Genomic DNA, 21,097 nt, shown 5'->3' with positions numbered 1-21,097 from the left:
CGTAGACTGAGTTAAACCGATTGCCCTCCCCACTGCATGCGTGTGTGTGTGTGTGTGTGTGTGTGTGTGTGTGTGTTTATGGGGTGAGGGGCACCAATCCGTTGATGTCCTGAATGGAACAGAAGCCCGAGGAAGGAGAATTTGCCCTCTTCCTCGACTGTCTTTGAGTGAAGACATTGGACATTGGTCTCCTCATATCTTTCGATCAGGACTCCAACTGGAATTACACTATTGGCTTTCCTGGCTCTCCAGCTTGCCTGCCAACCTGGTGTTGCTGACTGGGCTGGGTTCTGGGCCTCCTTCATCAATAGAAATCAATAAGAGGGAGTTCCCGTCGTGGCGCAGTGGTTAACGAATCCGACTAGGAACCATGAGGTTGCGGGTTCGGTCCCTGCCCTTGCTCAGTGGGTTAACGATCCGGCGTTGCCGTGAGCTGTGGTGTAGGTTGCAGACGCGGCTCCGATCCCATGTTGCTGTGGCTCTGGGTAGGCCGGTGGCTACAGCTCCGATTCAACCCCTAGCCTGGGAACCTCCATATGCTGCGGGAGCGGCCCAAGAAATAGCAACAACAACAACAACAAAAGACAAAAAGACCAAAAAAAAAAAAAAAATCAATAAGAGGCCAGGTAAGAAATCCAAACAAGGCTTTATGGGAAGGGGAAGTAACAACAAGCAACAGTTTCCCTCCCCAACTTCTTGCTCCCCCCACAGGGGGCAAGCCAGTTCCTTACACTAGGCAAGAGTAGAGTCAGAGGAGTGGCTTGGGTGGGCTGCCCATTTTTTTGGTGGTGTTGTATGCAAGGGGCATACATAGTACTTTGCTTTTGCTCTTGCTTTTCAGAAGTGGTAGTTGGGTTTTTAGTTATGTATCTTCTTGCCCATAATTTGCCCAACTGTACAAGTATGCAATTACTTTTAGTCCCTTAGAGTTTCTTCATATTTTGTTGCTTGAGGAGATGTTTGTCCAGATACAGACACTGCAGCCAAGGGTCCCTGGTCCCAGGTCCCAGCCTGTCTCACTAGGACTTCTCAGTTTCCATAACTGTGAGATGATTCCTTATAGTAAATTTCTGTATGTACGTATATATGTATATAATATGCATATATGCTATCTTTATACAAACATACATCATCAAGATATCCATATATGTATGTATGTTTATATATACATATAACTGTGTGTATATATATATATATATATATACGTGTGTGTGTGTGTACAATTTTTTCTGTTTCTCTGGAGAATGCTAATACATGGAGCATAAACATAGGACCAGCCCTTCTGGAGAGGTCTGGAGAGCCTATTAATGTATCATACATTCCACAAGCTGAAAATCAATATCTAAATGAAAGTCCTCTGAGGCCACAAGAATTTTTCACAGTGTGCATTCACCATTTATTGGTATAAATACTGAATAAAATAAAACCTTGAATGATATTAACGTAAAGCCCTCAAACCAAAAAAAGAGTAACCTTCATATTTGCATGTTAAACCCAGTCTCTTCCTTAGGAATAAGCCATAAAGTTAGGATAATTTTCATTCAGAAATGTGTTTTAGAGAGGGGCAGATTTGCCCTTATCAGAGTGCAGTAAAAATTTGAATTCCAGGATCACAGTTTTAGGCTCTATAATACCCTGGCTGATGGTTTCTGTTTCTAGTATTCTCATTCCCACCCACCCACCCATCCCACACACACTGTGAAGGAAAATTCCCTTCTCAAATAATTTTGAATACCTTAATGAGTGACTTTATCTTGTAACAGGCTCTAGAAAAGAAGAGGCTTAACAAAATACATCCTGAAGTAGTCCACCCAAAAGTATAAGCATGCATCGTGAGGCATATGTATATTTAGCTCAAAATGTGTAAAATAAATGAGGAAGCCTTTATATTCCTTTAATCTGTTCTAAAGGTACATATATAAAAGTGCATGTAACTTTAAATTAGACATATATTTTATATTTTTCCAAAAACCCTGAGTAATACTTTCTTTTATAATATTGAAATCAAGTTATTAAGTTTAATGTTATTAAGAATTGTAAGCAATTCCTCTATTTGCACTAGCCACAACTGCCTTTCAGTGACTGACAGTCAAGTGCAAGGGACCATATGTGTTAAGATGTAGGGCCTCTGAAGGACCCTCGTAGGCTTTAAGTCTTTCTGCTAACATTCATGGACCTGCATAATAGCTCCTTCTAAAGTCCCTTCTTGGTGGCCAAGGTGACTATTTTTATTGGTAAATTCAGAAATAGTAAGAAAATAGAAGATTTGAAAATCCTCAAAGAGAAACTAGAGTGAATAGTCTGCCCAATTCAACCACTGTTTGCAAATATTTATTTTTTCATCTCTAAACCTCAGAGTGTGTTTGATTTGAAGCACTAAAACAGCAATTGCTCTGACCCACAGAAAATTTTTATGCTGAATAAACCACCTCATAAACTGGAGCTTAAACACTGAGGGTGGATGTCTTCAGACAGCATTCCCCTTGTGAAGCATCTGGAATTCTGGTTTTCAATTGACTTAACTGTCATGACACGCAGAAAACTTCCTAGGACCTTCAGGAATGTAGGACTTGCATTTTAAGGTTCAGGTCCTTATGAAACAAAGAGCACCACAAGTGTTTCCCTAGGAGGAAATATGAAGTGTTTGCTTTTTTCTGATTTAATTTTAAAGGGGGACATAGAGATGGCTGGATATACTAAGTTTTTTCAGATTCTAAGGGCAAGGTAACAAGTTGGACTATTCTTTTTTTGTTATGCAATGAATTTTATTACATTTACAGTTGTACAACAATAATCACAACCAAATTTTACAGCATTTCCATCCCAAACCCTCAGTACATTCCCCCACCCCCCATGTTTCTCCCACCCCCCAACCTGTCTCATTTGGAAACCCTAAGTTTTTCAAGTCTGTGAATCAATATCTGTTCTAAAAGAAGTTCATTGTGTTCTTTTTTTTAGATTCCAGATGTAAGTGGTAGCATTTGATGTTGATGTCTCACCATCTGACTGACTTCACTTAGCATGATAATTTCTAGGTCCATCCATGTTGCTAAAAATGCCATCATTTTTTTCCTTTTAATGGCTGAGTAATATTCCATTGTGTATATGTACCACATCTTCTTGATCTACTCCTCTGTCAATGGACATTTAGGTTGTTTCCATGTCTTGGCTATTGCAAATAGTCTGCAATGAACATTGGAGTACATGTATCTTTTTGAGTCATGGTATTCTCTGGGTACATGCCCAGGAGTGGGATTGCTGGATCAAATGGTAATTCTATTTTTAGTTTTCTGAGGAATCTCCATACTGTTTTCAATAGTGGTTGCACCAAATTACATTCCTACCAACAATTTGATAGGGTTTCCTTTTCTCCACACCCTCTCCAGCATTTATTGTTCGTAGACTTTTTGATGATGGCCTTTCTGGCTGGTGTATGGTGGTACCTCATAGTGGTTTTGAATTGGATTTCTCTAATAATGAGTGATGTTTCATGTGTTTTTTGGCCATCTGTATGTCTTTTTTAGAGAATTGTCTTAGATCTTCTGCCCAATTTTTGATGGGATTGTTTGTTTTTTTGGTATTGAGTTGCAGAGGGCGTTTATAAATTTCTATTTTTTCTACTTCAACTTATTTCCTACAACTATAGTTTTCTCTTTTTTTGAGAAAACCACTTTGACTCTGGTCATCACATCCTCCTCTGTAAATGAAAGTATAAGAAAATATTTCCATTTATACACTAGAACCAACTGAATCTACACACTAGCTTGAATTTACTTTAAAAATGCAGCTTTGGAATTCCCCTGTGGCTCAGCGGGTTATGGATCTGGCATTGTCATTGCAGCAGCTCAGGTCACTACTGTGACACAGGTTTGATCCCTGAACCACGAACTTCCATATGCCATGGGCAGGGCTAAAAAATGCAGCTGTTATATTTTTCACATTCCCAGGACACAGCTGAACTGAAGAGCTGGGGTGACTTCTGAACATATCTGCTCTCAACTTTGAACTTTATGATTGGATCTTCTACCATCTCTGCAACATTTTCTGAACTCTGTTGGTGTTCATCTTTGTGAGGACAGGTATCTTTCACACAGGTGGACTGAAAATGGATCAGGTGACTAAGTGATTAAAACATCACCAACTCTGTCAGCCATCTACCAGCCAGCTAGAAAGTTAGCAGTGACATGTTTGGAAGATCAGGTTTAGGGAATCCAACAGCTCTGACTAGATGTAACAGAATCAACAGAATCTGAGGAAGATAGTCAACTCTTTTTATAGAACCAGGTTGTGGTTGGAATGATGTTCTTCCTGCTGATCCCATGGCTGCTGTCTTCTCATCCTTGTCCTCATCTGAACTGTCACCTCTCCTGTAACACCTCCCTTAACCAGCCCCACTGAGTATGTTTTACCCTAATTCTGTTATTCTTAATCATAGTACCTTCTTTGTTTGTTTCTTATCAGTATCACAGTTGGCAATACTAAATGAATCTTTACTTACACATTGATCATCTGTTTCACAAACTACACCTGTGAACACTTTTAAGAGAGAAACACTCAGTAAAATAGATATTCTGATGGCAGTACCTGGCTCATATAGATGTACAGTGAATATTTGATAAATGATTATAAAAACAAATAATGAATGTGCACATGTTCTTCAAAAAAAACTTGAAAGGATATACAACAATATCTAGTTGTTGTGGAATTTTCATTGACTTTCATTTTTATTTTTATCCATTTCTTTTTTTCAGATTTTCTATATAGCGATATATTTATCATAACAATATTTTCAAAGACTTTAGAAAGTAATAGAAAAAAATAGAAATACTTCCTTAAAATACAACTTATCTCCTCAAAGAGAAGCAGAATTTAAATAATTGTGATATCTTGAAAGCATTTTTTATATATACTTTTTTTTGTCTTTTTAGGGCCACACCAACAGCATATGCAGGTTCCCAGGCTAGGGGTCAAATCAGAACTATAGCCTCCGGCCTACACCACAGCCACAGCAATGCCAGATCCAAGTCATGTCTGTGACCTACACCACAGCTCACAGCAACACAAGATCCTTGACCCACTGAGTGAGGCCAGGGATTGAACCTGTGTCCTCAAGGATACTAGTCAGATTCATTTCTGCTGAGCCATGACAGGAACTCTGACAGCATTTTTTTGTATTGCAGTGAGCATAAAGTATATATTTGCTAACTAGATGATTAACTCTATTATTAAGCTGAAACAAATATAATTCTAGAGTGAACTTTTTCTGTACATTTTATGTACTGCCTTTTCTGACTCCTAGAAACGAAAGAATTGTTTCCCAATGTTCCATACCATAGAAAAGGATAATTGTCTTGAGATAAAATGACATATTTTAGCAGAAACAAAGATGGACCTGGCTTCATTTTTTCAGCTTCTTATTTTTGGCAGGAGGACAGTTTGGGAATGTGTTAGAAATGAAGTGATTAAAAGTAAGACTCATTATATTAATGTTTGATATTCTGGAAAAATTATAGAAAATTAAGTTGCATTACAAGCAGTAAAAACCAACTGACACTAAAAACCAGACGTAAATGGGTTTGATTTTGTTTTCAACATTTTAGGATATAGTGATTAGAAAGGGTTCAGAAAGATGAATAAATAAAGTTTATCAAAGGACTAAAAATAGGTACATGGACTGAAAAACAAAAACAAAATTCTGATTGTTTGAGGAACAGAAATCTATCAATTATTTATTAATAGTTTCATGATCAAGATTTAGAAGAAGAAGGATTATTGTGAGGAAAACATTGGCTGATCTTTTTACTTTACCGAAACAGATATCAAGTAACAAGTGAGTATGAGTTGCAAAGAATTCAGTCAGATATAAGGAAAACATCTTTTTCCTTTTATTTACCATTCTTGACACTTATTTTTCAAGGTTTTTTCAGGAAGAATTTCCTGATATAGGATGAGTCAACACCAAAAGGAGATGCATGCAAAGTCACAGTGCTATAGTCCTTGGAAACCATTGACAATCTGAAAGTTTATTACTAAAGCACAAAAGCTAATACTCTGCTGACCTTGTGTCAAAAAAATCAACACAGTGGATAACATCCATCTATGATATTCTATTACAGCCCGCCAACATGAGCTCAGGCTAAGGCTTAGAAGAATCGAGGACAAATTGTCACTAACTTCCCATCCAACAACTTTCTTCCACCCACTGTCCATATACTCTGCTCCAGGACCACATGCCACTTTCCTTTAAATCATTTGCCTGCCTCTCCTAGTGAAGGTCTGATTATTTCAATGCTCATATACATGAAAGACCAAGGAAATGTGGTTTTAATATTGATCTGGCAAACAACGGTCCAAGAAAAGTAGACAGGGTCATTTTGAAAATTAATCACAGATTCTTGGGTGATAAATAGTACAGTGCCACACTTGCTTTAGTTGAGCCAGATAGAGCAAAAATGTTGGTGTTTTAAATCTATAGTGATACAGAGCCCAAAGATAAATGCAAGAAATATTACCTGTTGGTGGTCCTTGCTTTACTTACTGTTGCTGTCAGGGCAAATACTGATGGTTTATTTTTGGCTTGAGTTTCATTCACTGAACATACGGTCATAAATTTAATGTTAAGAAAATACACACTGCACAGAGAAAATAATTTTCAAGTCAATGAGACCAATGAGTATGTTGTAATTCTGATATATTTGAATTATCCATATTGCTGTTCTTTCAGTTATGGACTAATTATATACTATATATTCTATTTCAAATCAAATCACACTTTAAGTCAAGCTGGAAATGTTTAAACATTTTGGGACAGGTGTTTGCCCATAAGACTTGCATCAAGATATTTTAGGCTCTGAAAACCAAAGGAACAAAGTCCATCAGTGAAGTGTCCATGTAGTTGATACACTTTATGACAAAGATAGTGTTTTCTCATGAGGTCATTATGGTTTTGATTGTTAAGTTTCCTTACACTCTAAATCAGCTCTTAAGGGATGCTGCCTATTTCCAAAGTAAGTATATGACTGCTATTTCATGGAGGTCTGTCTTACCTATAAAATAACCCAATGATGATTCTTAGGTCTTTCATGATGAAAACAGTGCTGAGAACATTTATTTACAACGAATCTCCAAGAGAGGAGAGAAAAGAGAAGACAAAGAAAGTCATCAAAGTTCTGTCAACCAACTCTGATATGATGAGTTCTACCCAGCATCAGTTGAGAGAAACTCATATTAAAGACTATTATGCACAAAATGGACAAAAAAAAAAAAAAAAAACATTCTTCCAGGCCTGACATGGAGCTTCCCTTTACATTAGATGTATGAGGAATGCATTTTCTACCAAGGGAAAAACTCAGGAATTCCCAAGTTATTACCAGTATCTAATGCTATATTGGATTTCAATCCTTCTTAGGAAGGATCTATTTTTAATAACTCTAAAGAACAAGTCATATTTATTCCTACTTGGTCTGCAGTAGCCAAATCCTCTTTCAGCTTCTGAAATAGAGTCCAACAAGTACTTTTCAACTTCCCTAACCCCAGAATTCATTTTCAAATGCTAGTGTGTTCTCATTTTAGGATTTCTTTCTGTCTTTATTGATACTAGTTCAAAATAAAAACTTATTATTTCTCTAAAGTCTCTGACTGAAGAGGAAAGAATGTTTATAAATGGGTATTCATCCATTGTCACCAAATTATCAAAGACCAGCCTATATAGCTTTAGGCAAGGCCCTTATCTTTCACTTTAATGTCACCAGCAAACTATATCAAACCACAGCTAATCAGAAGATTGATAAGTATTTACTTCACCGGAAAAAAAACAAAAACAAAAACAAAAACAGAATAAATACCCTTTGAATAGAACATTGGCGAAAAAAATATCTATCTTGGAAAAGCTCCAGGTCTTAGAAGAAATTAATTTATCAGAGAGTATCTGTGCTGCCTTAGGTACAGATTTTCATGAAGAGAAATTTAAGAAAATCTAAGAGCTTTTGTCTCCTATCAAGACTTACATATTTTGAAATCAATTCTCATGGGGCCTCCTGAACATACACAGAAAGGCAAACTGTGCTAGGACTCCTGTATCATTTTGCGGTGACCCAGTGAGATTAGAGCTTATTGTTCTCCACTCAAAGACTCAAGGAAAACCAAAAAGGAGATGAAACTCTCTCAGAGATAAAGAACTGGAATGACAGAAAGTTTCTATGTATGGCCAATGTCACATAGTCTTAGAGCTTTTTACAGCAGTGAGATTTAAAGACACCCCTCCGCCATCCCTCTCCAAAAGTACCAGGTTTCCTACCTGCTCGGTTAGCTTTGTTTCACAGTGAATTCCCACCCTTCAATGCCAAATGCTGTACTTACAACTTTTTCTCTATTTCCAAACTTTAGCTGAGTCCTGTTAGGAATTTATAGATGTGTATGCACTGACACCAAACTGTGACTTTCCTTGACTCCTCCACAAGTGACTTCTCTTTTTCTGTTGTAATTCCTTCTTCTCCCTTCCAGTGTAAGTGAGCAAGTTCTGGCATCAGGCCCCTAGAACAGTGTCCCATGTCCCTGGATGGACTCTGAGAATCCTGAGCATTAGGGGAGGCACAGTTCTGACATGGTTCCAAATATCTTAGGAAAAGTCGTTAATTAATGAGTGTACAGAGAGGCCAGGAGAACCACTTAAATATTCACACATTCATTCAGTTATTATCAAAGCCCTCTGGTACAAAAGAACTTGACAATTTGGATTTAGGCCCCAGTTTTACCTCTTATTAATTCATGAACGTGAGCAAATCAACCTTTCCTGATCCTTCCATTTGCTCCATTTATCAGCTGCAAAGACAGGTGTTCTGCCTGAGGCCCTGCAAACATCCAGCGTACCCAGGCCCCTGTAATATTGCTATCTTAAGAGGAGATCGTGTTCCAGAAATTATTTGGAAAATATTAAGTGCTACACCAATGTATGTTGGATTGCTTTGCACAAATCGCTGTACTAGATGCTACGATGGGTATAAGGAATTCACAACCTAGTAAGGAAGGTAATGCACCTATTCAAGGGTGGTACATAGCGATTAGCATACCCTTGGTACCAACAGACACTATTTGCCAGACTATACCACCAAAACATCACTCCTAAATGAAAAACCATAACCAGGTATTATAAAGCAAGGGAGGTCTTAATTTTGAGGGCAATCTGTGCTATTATATAGCATACGTTGTCACTCTTATATTATAATGGCTAAATTCAAACTTTCAGATGAAGGGTAAAGCATGAGCATTTGCAGCAAACACATGCCAGAGAATGGTCTGATTCATCAATGTTGCATGCAATGCCTATTTGTTCAATTATTATATTTAATTGCATTTTAACTTTTTGTTTCATAACAAGTGGTAAGGTTTTTTTAATGCAGAGAAACTAAAATTAAGAATTATAGAGCTCACATTCAAATAATGTCTTTGAAGAAAAGATACTGAGTGAGCCCGAATTTTCAAATTATAGCTTAGACACTTATGAAATTAAATGTCATATGAAATTAAGACAATGGACCATATACACACCTGATAAGTGAAGAAGAGAAAGACTTGGAGGGTACCTTATATAAGGGGTGAGGTAAATATTTAAATTTTACCATCTGTAGTAAACTTTTTTTTTTTAAACAAGTTTCCCGGAATGCATTCTGTGTGAAAGTAGGAGAAAGCTGATAGAAAAGTGCCGTGGGAACTGGCAGGAGAAAGAAATTTCTAGATGGAAGGATAATTGCTGAGTCTACAAAGAGAATTGAACTAGAATTGAACTTATGACGATGAGAAGAACATTCTAGGCACAGAGAACTGGATCAGAAGCCAAAGTGTGTGTGAGGAGTAGGCAATCACTGGTCCTGACTAGAGAAGGTGATATCTTCCAGAAAGCAATGGAAAAATCACAGTTGGGAAATTAGAAATCATTGCAAAATAGCTATCAAGATATCAAACACTCAACCTACTGCTTACCAACCATTTTTCTCAGTTTTGCCTACATATATCTTCTTTTTCCACAGCTAAGGATGTTTGATGATAAAATTTATGCTCTGAACTCTATTCTCTATCTTGAGATACCATTCTTAATATGAGCAGAAGGAATTTATGGAAATCAAGTCCAAAACACTGGGGCTGACCTCAAGTTATAGTTGCTCTTAAGGCATAAACACTTGCTACTTGTAACATAGGCAAAATGTAAATCTTAATTTTAGGGTCTGGTTAGGTTTCTGCTAAGTGGGTCTCACTTATGGTAATTGGGGCCTGTCTTGTTTCCTGGCCAGCCATGTTGTGGATTACCTGCATGTTATAACTTGACTACTGTTCCAAATCATTTTTGAACAGAGTTGTGTTTTCCTCTTTGTCCAGCCCAATAGTGAAAGATTCTTCTGTATGATTCAAATTATTTCCAGTACCAGCTGCCTTATTATACCCAAGGATCTCTAAATACCACTAGCCTCTTAATTGCCTACCATTTTCCTCTGTCTGTCTCCCACCGCCCTCTCTTGCCTGGTCAGTGTGACTATTGCTTGCTCTTGAGGGTACAGAGTTCTTCCTGTTGACCTGGTCTTTTTTCCGGTGATCACAATTAACCAACTCTTGCACTAGGTCCTATCACTTCAACCTACAATGATTAATAGGGTCATTCCCTGCCAGGAACTAACAGGTGACACATTTCTTCTTCCCTCATTCTAACTTTCTGAATTTTGTAAAATATAGCCAACCCATTGCACGTGTTCTCTAGGATTCAGCATGAACTACTAACCCCTTGCCATTTGGGATATAGGCATTAAAGTAACTCTTAAAAAAAAAAAAAAAAAAAAAACAGTGCTTGAGACATGCAAGCAGTTGTATATGATGCCTCAGTAAAGAGTAGAGAGCTTAGGCATTCAGAACACGCCCATTGGATGGCACCTTGCTCTTATCAGTGACAGGACAGTCATTGCACTTGTGTTTCTGGGGCCGGTGGGTACTTAGCATGCAGAAGTAGACAATTATTGGTCACATGAGTGTTACAAGTTTGTGATCACACAGCTGGGAGTGAGGATGCATCGGTTGCTCAACCAAATTCCTCAACCTATGCTATCCGAAGAACTGATAGTAGCACTCAGGAGTGGCAAGAAAGGAAAACACACGGCCTGTTTCCACAAACATCCCAGAGCAGTGGCTGACAACCCCTGCTAGAGTCTGAATCAGCTTGGCTGGGCTGGGAAGCTTTTCAAAGCAAGAGAAGGCCAAGCTCCACCTCAAAACCTTGGAGTGGAGGGGTGATTCTGTTAGAAAGCCAGTGCTGGAATCTACTGGTCTGTGGTCAAATCGAGGAGCAAATTTGTATGCAAAGAGGTATGAAATCAGCATCCAAAGACAGGTTAATCTGCATAGAAGCTAGCAATGCTTGCTTTTAACAAAGATAAACGAAAGATAGTAGGGTTTTCAGAAATCCTACTACATTTACAGTTCCCCATTTGGTCACTTCCTGTTTTATGTACCATTTCGGAATTATTCAAAGGATGTAAAAAATCGATACATCCCAAGCAACCCTGATGATAAAAAGACCTGGAGTTCTTGTAACTGGCACATTCCAGGTTCCTACTATAGTCCTATTCAATCAGATTTTCCAAGGAAAGAGCCCGGGAAGCTGAATTTTAACAAATATTTCAGATAATCCTTATCATCGAAGATGTTTGGAAAACCCTGATCTGGGGGCTGAAGATGGCTGGGTGGACTCTGACCTTGTGAACCTAGGCCTGCGAGCATATGACCAGCACATTGTGAGGCTCACACAAGTGTGAACGCTCTTCCAGACCCTGGACAGCAATCACCCAAACATCTCCCAGGTTCCTGACTATTCCAAGCCCCTTCCCATAGGAGGGATGCTCTTCTGTCCTTAACCAGTCTGGAAACTCCCTCCTCCAATTCTTCAACAGAGGGGATCCTATTTATCCTTTGACATTTTCCCAGAAAAGACCTTTCCAGGGCTGATCAACTAAATCAGGTGCCCTGTTAAAATCTCTTTGCACGTCTTCCTTTACTGCGTAGTGATCAGCAAGTGTTCTTCCTTCCTGGTGATAATATGTCATTGGTTTTGTTTGTTTGTTATATGTTTTGTTTTTGTTTTTGTTTTTTTCTGGCTGTGCCTGGGGATGCCAAAGTTCTTGAGCAAGGGATTGAGCCCATGCTGCAGCATTGAGCCCAGCCACTGCAGTGATAACGTGGGATCCTTAACCCACTGTGACACAGAACTCTTGAAGATATTTTAGTATCTGTCTCCTACTAGATGGTAAACCCCTGTGGAGTAGGGCAAGACTTACAGGTTCACAGCATTTTTTCCAGTGTTTTACAACAGCAAGGAATAAAAGTGCTCAGTGATACCATTAAAGATGGAGCAAAGTAGTGGAGTGAGAGTTTTGGGTTGGGAGAGACTGAGATAAACATGGGGGAAGCCCAAGAGCTTTTCCGAGGACTGTGCTGGGCTCTGAAGCAAGCAGCGAGGGGACTGGCCTTGGCACCAAGAAGAGGAAACACACCAGGTGGGCAGAAGGATCAGCGGATGCCCTGGAGAAGAGAGGGCATGCGCTTGGAAGCAGCCAGGCAGCCTGAATTAAGCAGAGAGAACAATCAGGCTGTGATGAAAGCGGAGGACAGTTAGATAAAGAGTGACTCATGATCAGTTTTGATTTGACGTAAGCAGAAACTCAGCTCCTGCAGGGTTCAGGGGAGGAGAGAGCTGATCAAAACAGCTTGCGGGGGATGACTCATGCTCTTTGTGTAGGACTGAATGAAGGGACAGGACTCAAGACACGCGAAACCAGCCAGGAGGCTGCGGCAATCAAATTGCAGTGCAATTAGGAATCGGAATGGGCGCTCTATTTTATTTGAGCATGTCCTACCCGGTGCCACAAGAGGTTTGACGCACCTGGATAGAAACAGGAGAACAGCTGTAGGATGGAGGAAGGGAAGGAATCCTAGGAAAAGATCACTAAGATCTGGATAAAGTTTCCCAGAGGAAGAGGGGAAGGGGGGGTCAATGAAGAGAACTAATTTAGAGACCCGGAAGTTGCATGCTGCAAAATGGGAGGGAGAGATACACAGGCAAGGGAAGTCTGAGGGCAGGAGGAAACAATGAGCTCACTTCTCAGCAGGGAGTCACAGGATGACACTTAAAGAAGCTCCCTCTTCATTCATTGAGCATTAGATGACAGGAAAAAAAGGGGGCCTGAGAAATGGCAAACCTCAATTATGACGTGACCACAATCTCTGAAACTTGAAGAGATACCGGGTGATGGGGTGGGGGGGGAAACGCACAGCAACAATCTTAAAAGATGCTTTCTAGAATCCTTTACATTTCCAGAGTGTTCCATAGTATCCGATGCTCTTAACATTGCCCTTCTTTTATCATTATATTGGCAATTGCTGAAGTCCTCCCCTATTTGTTATTACTGTTTACTATTTACTATTTTCTCTTTCCCCAGTAGAATGCCTCTAGTTTTACTATATATATATATATATATATACTTTTTTTTTTTTTTTTTTTTTTTTTTTTTTGCTATTTAGGGCAGCACCTGAGGCATGTGGAAATTCCCAGGCTAGGGGTTGAATGGGAGCTATAGCTGCCAGCCTACACCTCAGCCACAGCAACTCGGGATCAGAGCCATGTCTGTGACCAACACCTCAGCTCACGGCAATGCCAGATCCCAAGCCACTGAGCGAGGCCAAGGATCAAACCCTCATTCTCATGGGTACTAGTCAGATTCATTTCCCCTGAGCCACAATGGGACCTTCCTAGCTTTACTATTTTTAATTTTAATAGTTCTATGGAATATCTCCAGCTTGCTGAAAATACATTTGAATGACTCCCTAAAACATACCTTGCCCCTGTATAGTGTTGCTTCATCCAGAACATCCTGATTTGCTTACCTAGATTCCTGAAAACAACCTCCCTACAGTTCTCCTTGCCACTAATCTCCTGCTACCATTTCATATTCACCCACTGGTAGGACTGCTCCTTTCCAATGCACATTTAACCATACCTCTCCTTTGCTTAAAACCTTTAAATGAAGCTGTATGGTACAGCCACTCAATATGGCTGTTCCCTTGCTCTCTGGACATCCTCTGCTCTACCAGCACCTGCTTCACCTACACCTTCCTACATACTTGCCCTTGTCCCAGTTAGTGACAGTTCTTATCAAAGAGGCAGTGAGGGACTTCCCCTCACTGGTTTCCCTGGTAAATAATGAGCCACCTGACATCAGCTCCCCCTGACACCCCGACCAGGAGAAATGCTTGCTGCCATGTCCTGCCCGCCGTCAGCTAGATGCCGACGTCACTCCAGGATCTTGCTTCAGACATGTAAGCTTCCCCATCCATTAAACCACTCATGTATCTATTGCTCACTCTGAGCTATTTCTTTCTTTCTAGAAGTTGGAGGAGTGTAGGACCTTGCAGGCCTATGCCGTGCAGCCCATCAGATGCCCTAAAACCTTTATGATGAGGGGCAGGTAGATTTGCTAGGACAAAAGATCTTTTACCATGTGTCTCCTGCTCCTCTCTTCCTCTTTTCTCCATGGGCAGCTTGTACTTTTCACTACAGTCACATCAGTAATCTCTTTGTTGACTCCATGAGATGTGTTCTTTTTTCCCTCCTTCCCCTGGTAAGTGGTGTTACCTAGAGCTATGTTATCTTTAATTATCCTTTTGTTGCCTCATAAGTGATTATTTTTTGAAAAACTCATCCCCCTGGAGGATATTTTCCATAGATACCCTCTGTGACTCTCTCGTGTGCCCAATAGCTGATTGTGGCTTGCCTGTGGCGGGGCGGAGGCGGGGGGGAAATGGTAATTTTTGTGCATTTTTAAAAAAATTTAACTAAAATATTATCTTCCTTAAGGCAAGGATGATGCCTTGCATACATCTGTTCTCTATGCCTAGTACAGTCGCTCATTGTAGAAACTGATAGATCATTTGAAGGAAAGGAAGGAGGGTAGGAAAAGAAAAAAGAAGAAAGAAAAAAACAGACAGCTTTTCTTCTTTCTTAAAAAAAAAAAATTCTAAAAGTCTAAGAAGAAAGAAGGAGAGAGAAAGCAAAAGCCAAGTCAGCTGTTACAACCCAAATTGAAGAATACTGAGTGAATTAAATGTTTGGCAATTTTTTTAATTTCTCATTTCAATAATTCCATGTGGAGCACTGCATTAATCACTGATGCCAGGTACTTTGCTGGTGAAGGGAGGTGTACAAAAAAGAATAAAGTTCCATCTCTGCCCCAGGCCCTCACAGTTCCCTTGGGGAGACATTCAGACATATGTCACAACAGTGCCTGACCAAAGTACACACAATACAGAAGACAGAGCATCCAAACCTCCCAAGGGTAGTGTGGTTCATAGAGGCTTAAATAGGCCAGTGACTCAAAAAGAATGAGTAGAGAGGTGCCAGGAATGGAAAGGGAGGAAACATTGCAGAGAGAGGACTAGGGCATCTTGGGGAATGGCAGGGAGTTCAGAATGACTATATCTGGCTAAATGTTCTTCTTTGTTGTTATTAGGGTTGGAGGTAGAGGGATATTATAGATTTTTTCAAAAAGAAACATGCGCCCAATGTTGACTATAGTGCTATGTACAATAGCCAAGACACTGAAGCAACCTAAATGTCCATAGACAGAGGACTGGATAAAGAAGATGTGGTACATATATACAATTGAATATTACTCAGTCATTAAAAAGAATGGAATAATGCTATTCACAGTAACATAGATGGACCTAAAGATTGTCATACTAAGTGAGGTAAGTCAGAGAAAAACAAATGCCATATGAGATCACTTATATGTGGAATCTAAAATATATTACAAATGAATTTTAATTTATAAAACAGAAACAGACCCACAGATATAGAAAACAAACTTATGGTTACCAAAGGGGAAAGAGAGGTGGGGCTAAATTAGTAGTTTGGGATTAGCAGATACAAACAACTATATATAAAATAGATAAACAACAAGCACCTACTGCATTGCACAGGGTGCTATATTCAACATTTTTCAATAACCTATAAGGAAAAGAACCTGAAAAATAATAGATATGTATGTGCAGCATAGCTGAATCACTTGGCTATACACCTATAACTGACACAACACTGAAAATCAACTGTATTTCAATAAAAAATAAAATATAATTTTATCTCCTTTCTTAAATATCATCAGATATCTTAGTTCTGCCACTTTCTCCCTCTTTGCCCCACCACCGGCCCCCTCCTTCTCTCTCTTTTCTCCCCATCGCGTTGCCCAATGGGCTGAGTGCTTCTGCTTTCCTTGTTCTCCTGTGCTTCCCCTCACTTCAGGGTCCAGTGCTCATAATCATCCCACTACCTCCATCTACTCCCCCTGGAACATGTTACAGGGCTGGGGTGGTGACCTCACTACTCATTAAGCCCTCCTCCTCATGCACTCACCCTGAGAGCCATTCTGGCAAGTGAGTTCTGTTATCACGTTATGTGATTCATCCTCATTCATCATTATCATTCAAGGACTCTTCTCTGTTGTTCTGAAAAGAAAAATGCACACTGATTTAAGGGAAGGGAACCCTGGTTAGATGCTGTTAACAGTTTCTTTTGCCATCTAAGTGGATTCATGAGGAAGGGGGACAATGCCGCCACATCCCCAGAGCTGTTACCACAGATGCCCTGAGACTCTATTGGCACAAAACTGAGTCTTGAGCAGACCAATGTCTGAGTTGGCCTGAGGCTGTTCACTTCGTGAACCTGGAGGCTGCCAGTGGGTGGGGGGAGGCATTTCCTGGACTTAACATGGCCTGAGCAACTAATAGGCATCAGTCTCTGCTTGGTGCCCTTTTATTTCACTGGTCTCATAATTAAAGAACTATGTCTAGATACTCATGTTGCAACAGAAGAAATGGTGGGGGAAAAACTGTAATTGTAATGTATACATGTAAGGATAACCTGACCCCCTTGCTGTACAGTGGGAAAATAAAATTAAAAAAAAAAAAAAAAAAAAAAAAAAAAAAAAGAAAAAATGGATGGTAATTATTCCAGTTTTCCAAATGAGTTATCATGAAGGTAGATATCTTAAATGTTTCACTCTGGAGTTCCCTTGTGGCACAGCAGGTTAAGGTACCGGTATTGTCACTGCAGAGGCTTGGGTCTCTGCTGTGGTGTAGGTTCGATCCCTGGCCTAGAAACTTATACATGCTGCGGGTAGAGACAAAAGAAAAAAAAACTAATTCTAAGTCATAAGAACCTCATAAATAAGTGAAGAAATTACCATTTGAATTTGGGCATGTATTCCCAAGGAGGCCATTTTTCTGGTATGTTTATAGGCACTGACTCTGCTTGACTAGCATCACTAATAAATCATGACAGTATCACCCCCAGGTTTAATGCAACCTCAGAAGTGTTATAGGAAGTGCTTCAGGCTCCCCCCACCACCGAGAGGTGCAACTGGTCTCAACAAGGCTGCTTTTTACAGTTATTGCTTTGGCCTTATCTTGTTATCTATAACATGGAAATAAGGAATTGGAGACCACAAGAAAGCAGTTTACCTAAATTGCAGGGAGTTTTCAGCTTTAGAACTGAAACAGATCTAATATACTCATTCTTTGAGAAAGTACCTCTCCTATCCAGTCACATATTCTTATGCTGCCCACATTTTCTATCTCGTCTCTTTCCGATTAGTCATAAAATTATGAGCTGCTCATGTGTCAACACCAAATTGCCAATTGTTAGTCCTACCTTAGAGGAGCATTTTAAACAGTTTCTTATCTTCAGAAGCCATTTATCCAGACATACTAACTTTATGCTTGAGAAGAATTGGGGCCTCTAGCAATCTGACTACCCTGTTTACCTCTGTGCCATTTCCTTTTATCACTACAGAGACAGAAAAGAAGTGGTAGATTATAAAACTTCTAATCTATTGACTATCCATGGTTTCTTTCACTTGAGAGAATTCCAGAAGCTTTTTCCTCTAATAATAATACTGAGAGTTTAACCTACATAGAGTTGCCTGACAATGAGTTAAATGCTCGCACATGGACATGCTGATTTAATTCTTAAAACAATCTTAATAAGGCTGATGCTGTTGGTACCCCCATGACACAGATGAGAGAGACCATTGAAGCTTTTAATAGACAAAGCAATTTGCCCCATATCACAACACACTCCAAGTCATGATGTCAGGATTTGAAACTAGCAAGTCTGGCATTATACTCTCTCCCCCGCTTCACTGCATACACCCCCCCCTCTGCTTCTTACTGGGACATCTGCTGCCTCATTTTATGTGGCCACAGACAATCAAGGAGACTGTGACCAGGACAGCATGAATCAGGAAGTCATTCAGGACCATTTGAAGCCTCCGCCCCAGCTCCAGGGCTCCCATCACCCATTCTGCAGAAATCAGTTCCGCAGTTAACTATTCAGCCATAAGCGAGAATGAAATCGTGCCATTTGCAGCAACATGGATGGACCTAGAGGGTATCATACAAAGTGAAGTAAGTCAGAAAGAGACAACAGCCATAGGATATCCCTTACATGTGGAATCTAAAATACAACACAAATGAAGTTATTTACAAATCAGAAACAGACTCACAGACATAGAGACAAATTTATGGTGACCTAAGGGGAAGGAGTGGGGGGAGAGATTAGCAGATAGAAACTACTAAGTATAAAATAGACAACTGAGGGCCTACTGTAGAGCACAGGGAAATAGTTTCAGTGTCTTGTAATAAACCATAATGGAAAAGAATATGAAAAAGAATATATATATATGTGTGTGCGCGTGTGTGTATATATATGTATGTGTATCACTTTGTTGTACACCAGAAATTAACACAACATTATAAATCAACCATGCTTTCATTAAAAAAAAAAAAAAAAAAAGTCTGCCTCAAGAGACCCTTTTGGTTTTCTGGCGACTGAATTCCCTTCCAGGTCTAAGAAATGAAGGCTATACCAGTATAGCCTTCTTGGACTTGTTTTCTTCTGACAGAGGCAGCCCATTCTGCACTCTGGACCAGCCCTGTCAGTGGCTGGGTTTTTAGGTATTTTTCCCAGCTTCCATCAGCCCTGCCACAGCTTTATCCTAGGACTGATGTCTGAGATTCTGCTTTTCTTCATTTTTTACATTAGGTCTTAACATTTTCTCATAGTGACCAATTCAGCAGTGATAGTTCTGAGTAATACCTACGTATTGGGTCTGTAGCTCATTCACCTATAAGTATAATTCTATTTCAACACATCTGTAAAAGCAAAAAAAATTAATGCAAGCTATGGAATTAGATTTTGATACAGTGGAATTGATCAAGAGTTTTATAACCATGCATGATTGCTACTTTATCCTTAATAATCCTTCATTATTAAAGAGTTAAAACTGGAGTTCCCGTCGTGGCTCAGCGGAAAATGAATCTGACTAGCATCCATGAGGATGCCAGTTCAATCCCTGGCCTTGCTCATTGGGTTAAGGATCTAGTGTTGCCATGAGCTGTGGTATAGGTTGCAGATGTGGCTCAGACCCCACATTGCTGTGGCTGTGGCTGTGGCTGTGGCTGTAGCTGTGGCTGGCAGCTACAGCTCCGATTCGTCCCCTAGCCTGGGAACCTCCATATGCCATGGGTGCAGTCCTAGAAAAATAAAAGAGTTAAAATTAACATTTTCATATTGAAACTTCAGACAATGACAAGACTAGTTTCACAGGTACTACCATGTTTTAGACTGTAGTAATACAACTTGTAATGGGACTAAAATTAAGCGTTAAGATAATTTATCCTTTATATGTTTTATTAACTACCTAAATTAGAACTATTAGAATTTTGTAGTTTTTCTGATCTGTAGGTCCATCTAGCTTTCATCACTAAAACTTCCCCATTTCACTGTCTAGGTAACACATTTAAAAGTTTAATATTTCTTTAAATCACTATGGAAAAACCTATAAAGCTTAGGAAGCTCGAAGTTCTTAGAATCTGTCATTTGTGGTGGGAAATTTTCATTCATACCTTGTTTCCCTTTGGCTTGGGCTCCCTGAGGGCAGTGACACTGTATTTTAACACTGGGGAATACAGGTTACTTCTCTAAAATAGGTAATTTTTCTGAGAATCCATAGTCTGAGGCTGGCCTTGACCAGTCCTCAATGATTCAGAATAAAATCCAGGAGTCTACAGACAATAGAGACTGAATGGAGTCCGCTGATAACCAACCATTAATAGTAGCTAGCACCTTAATTATCAGCTGGCACCTTCAGTGAATACTTTAGAACTGCTACAAAACAAAAATATTTACAGGATTAGGCCTAGTAGAATCTAAGGAAAAAAGAGATGGTATTACAAGAAGTGGGAACTGGAGTTCCTGTTGCGGTGCAGAGAAAACAAATCCAACTAGTATCCATGAGGTCATGAGTTTGATCCCTGGCCTTGCTCAGTGGGTTAAGGATCCGGTGTTGTGGTGAGCTGTGGTGTAGGTCACAGATGTGGCTCGGATCCCAGCTTGCTGTGGCTGTGCTATAGGCTGGCAGCTGTAGCTCTGATTCAACCCCTAGCCTGGAACTTCCATGTGCCATGGGTGTGGCCCTAAAAAGCAAAAAAAGAAAAATGTGGTAACTGGGGACTCCCCCCCCATCCATGGGATTCCCACAGTCCTTTGGCATGAATGACTCATGGTTACAACTACCTAACTTTACATAAAGAGACAAAAGAATGGCACCAGAATTGTGCCATCTGGTATCATTGTTCCGTTTTTGAAGACTAAAAGTAAAATTAAAATGCAAAGATGAAAACAATGAAGGGTGTAGTTGGGTGAAATGAAAAACACATTTTGATGTTTATTTCACTGGTCTCATGAGGCTCACTTTGTAACAAACAAAGGGATGCGGTAGATTAAAAACTAGCGTTAAAATAAAGAAATACAGAAAGGAATCAAGTCTTTAGACATGGAAATATACAGACCTTCAAATTCAGTTTGTACAGCTGTTTGTTTTTAAAGCATAGAACTGTTCATCGAAAATAGAGTTATAAACCGAAATCGTCTTGGAGACCCATGAAATTCTTCCTCTAAAAATGGTCCTGTAATCTTGGTTGAGGCTCAGATCATTCTGATCATATTAGA

The 21,097-nt window shown here is 39.7% G+C and overlaps 1 protein-coding gene across 5 annotated transcripts in view; it reads right to left on the bottom strand.

Moving 5' to 3' along the window:
- TENT5A (terminal nucleotidyltransferase 5A) overlaps positions 1-21,097 on the bottom strand; it is a 374,940-nt gene that overhangs the window by 54,507 nt on the left and 299,336 nt on the right. For 4 of the 5 annotated variants that reach the window (XR_014840196.1, XR_014840198.1, XR_014840195.1 and 1 more), the window contains one exon: positions 16,442-16,533. The gene's annotated coding sequence lies outside the window, so the exon portion shown is untranslated. Of the gene's footprint in view, positions 1-13,797; positions 16,534-21,097 lie in introns of those variants that run through there. The other variant, XR_014840193.1, reaches the window with a different exon arrangement.

Source organism: Sus scrofa, chromosome 1, assembly GCF_054392235.1.
Source record: "Sus scrofa isolate SSC_HxYL_T2T_F1_AM1 chromosome 1, Sscrofa_HxYL_maternal_Yorkshire_Landrace_v2.0, whole genome shotgun sequence".
NCBI classification, from domain to species: Eukaryota; Metazoa; Chordata; class Mammalia; order Artiodactyla; family Suidae; genus Sus; species Sus scrofa.
This window is presented reverse-complemented; position numbering and strand designations above follow the sequence as displayed.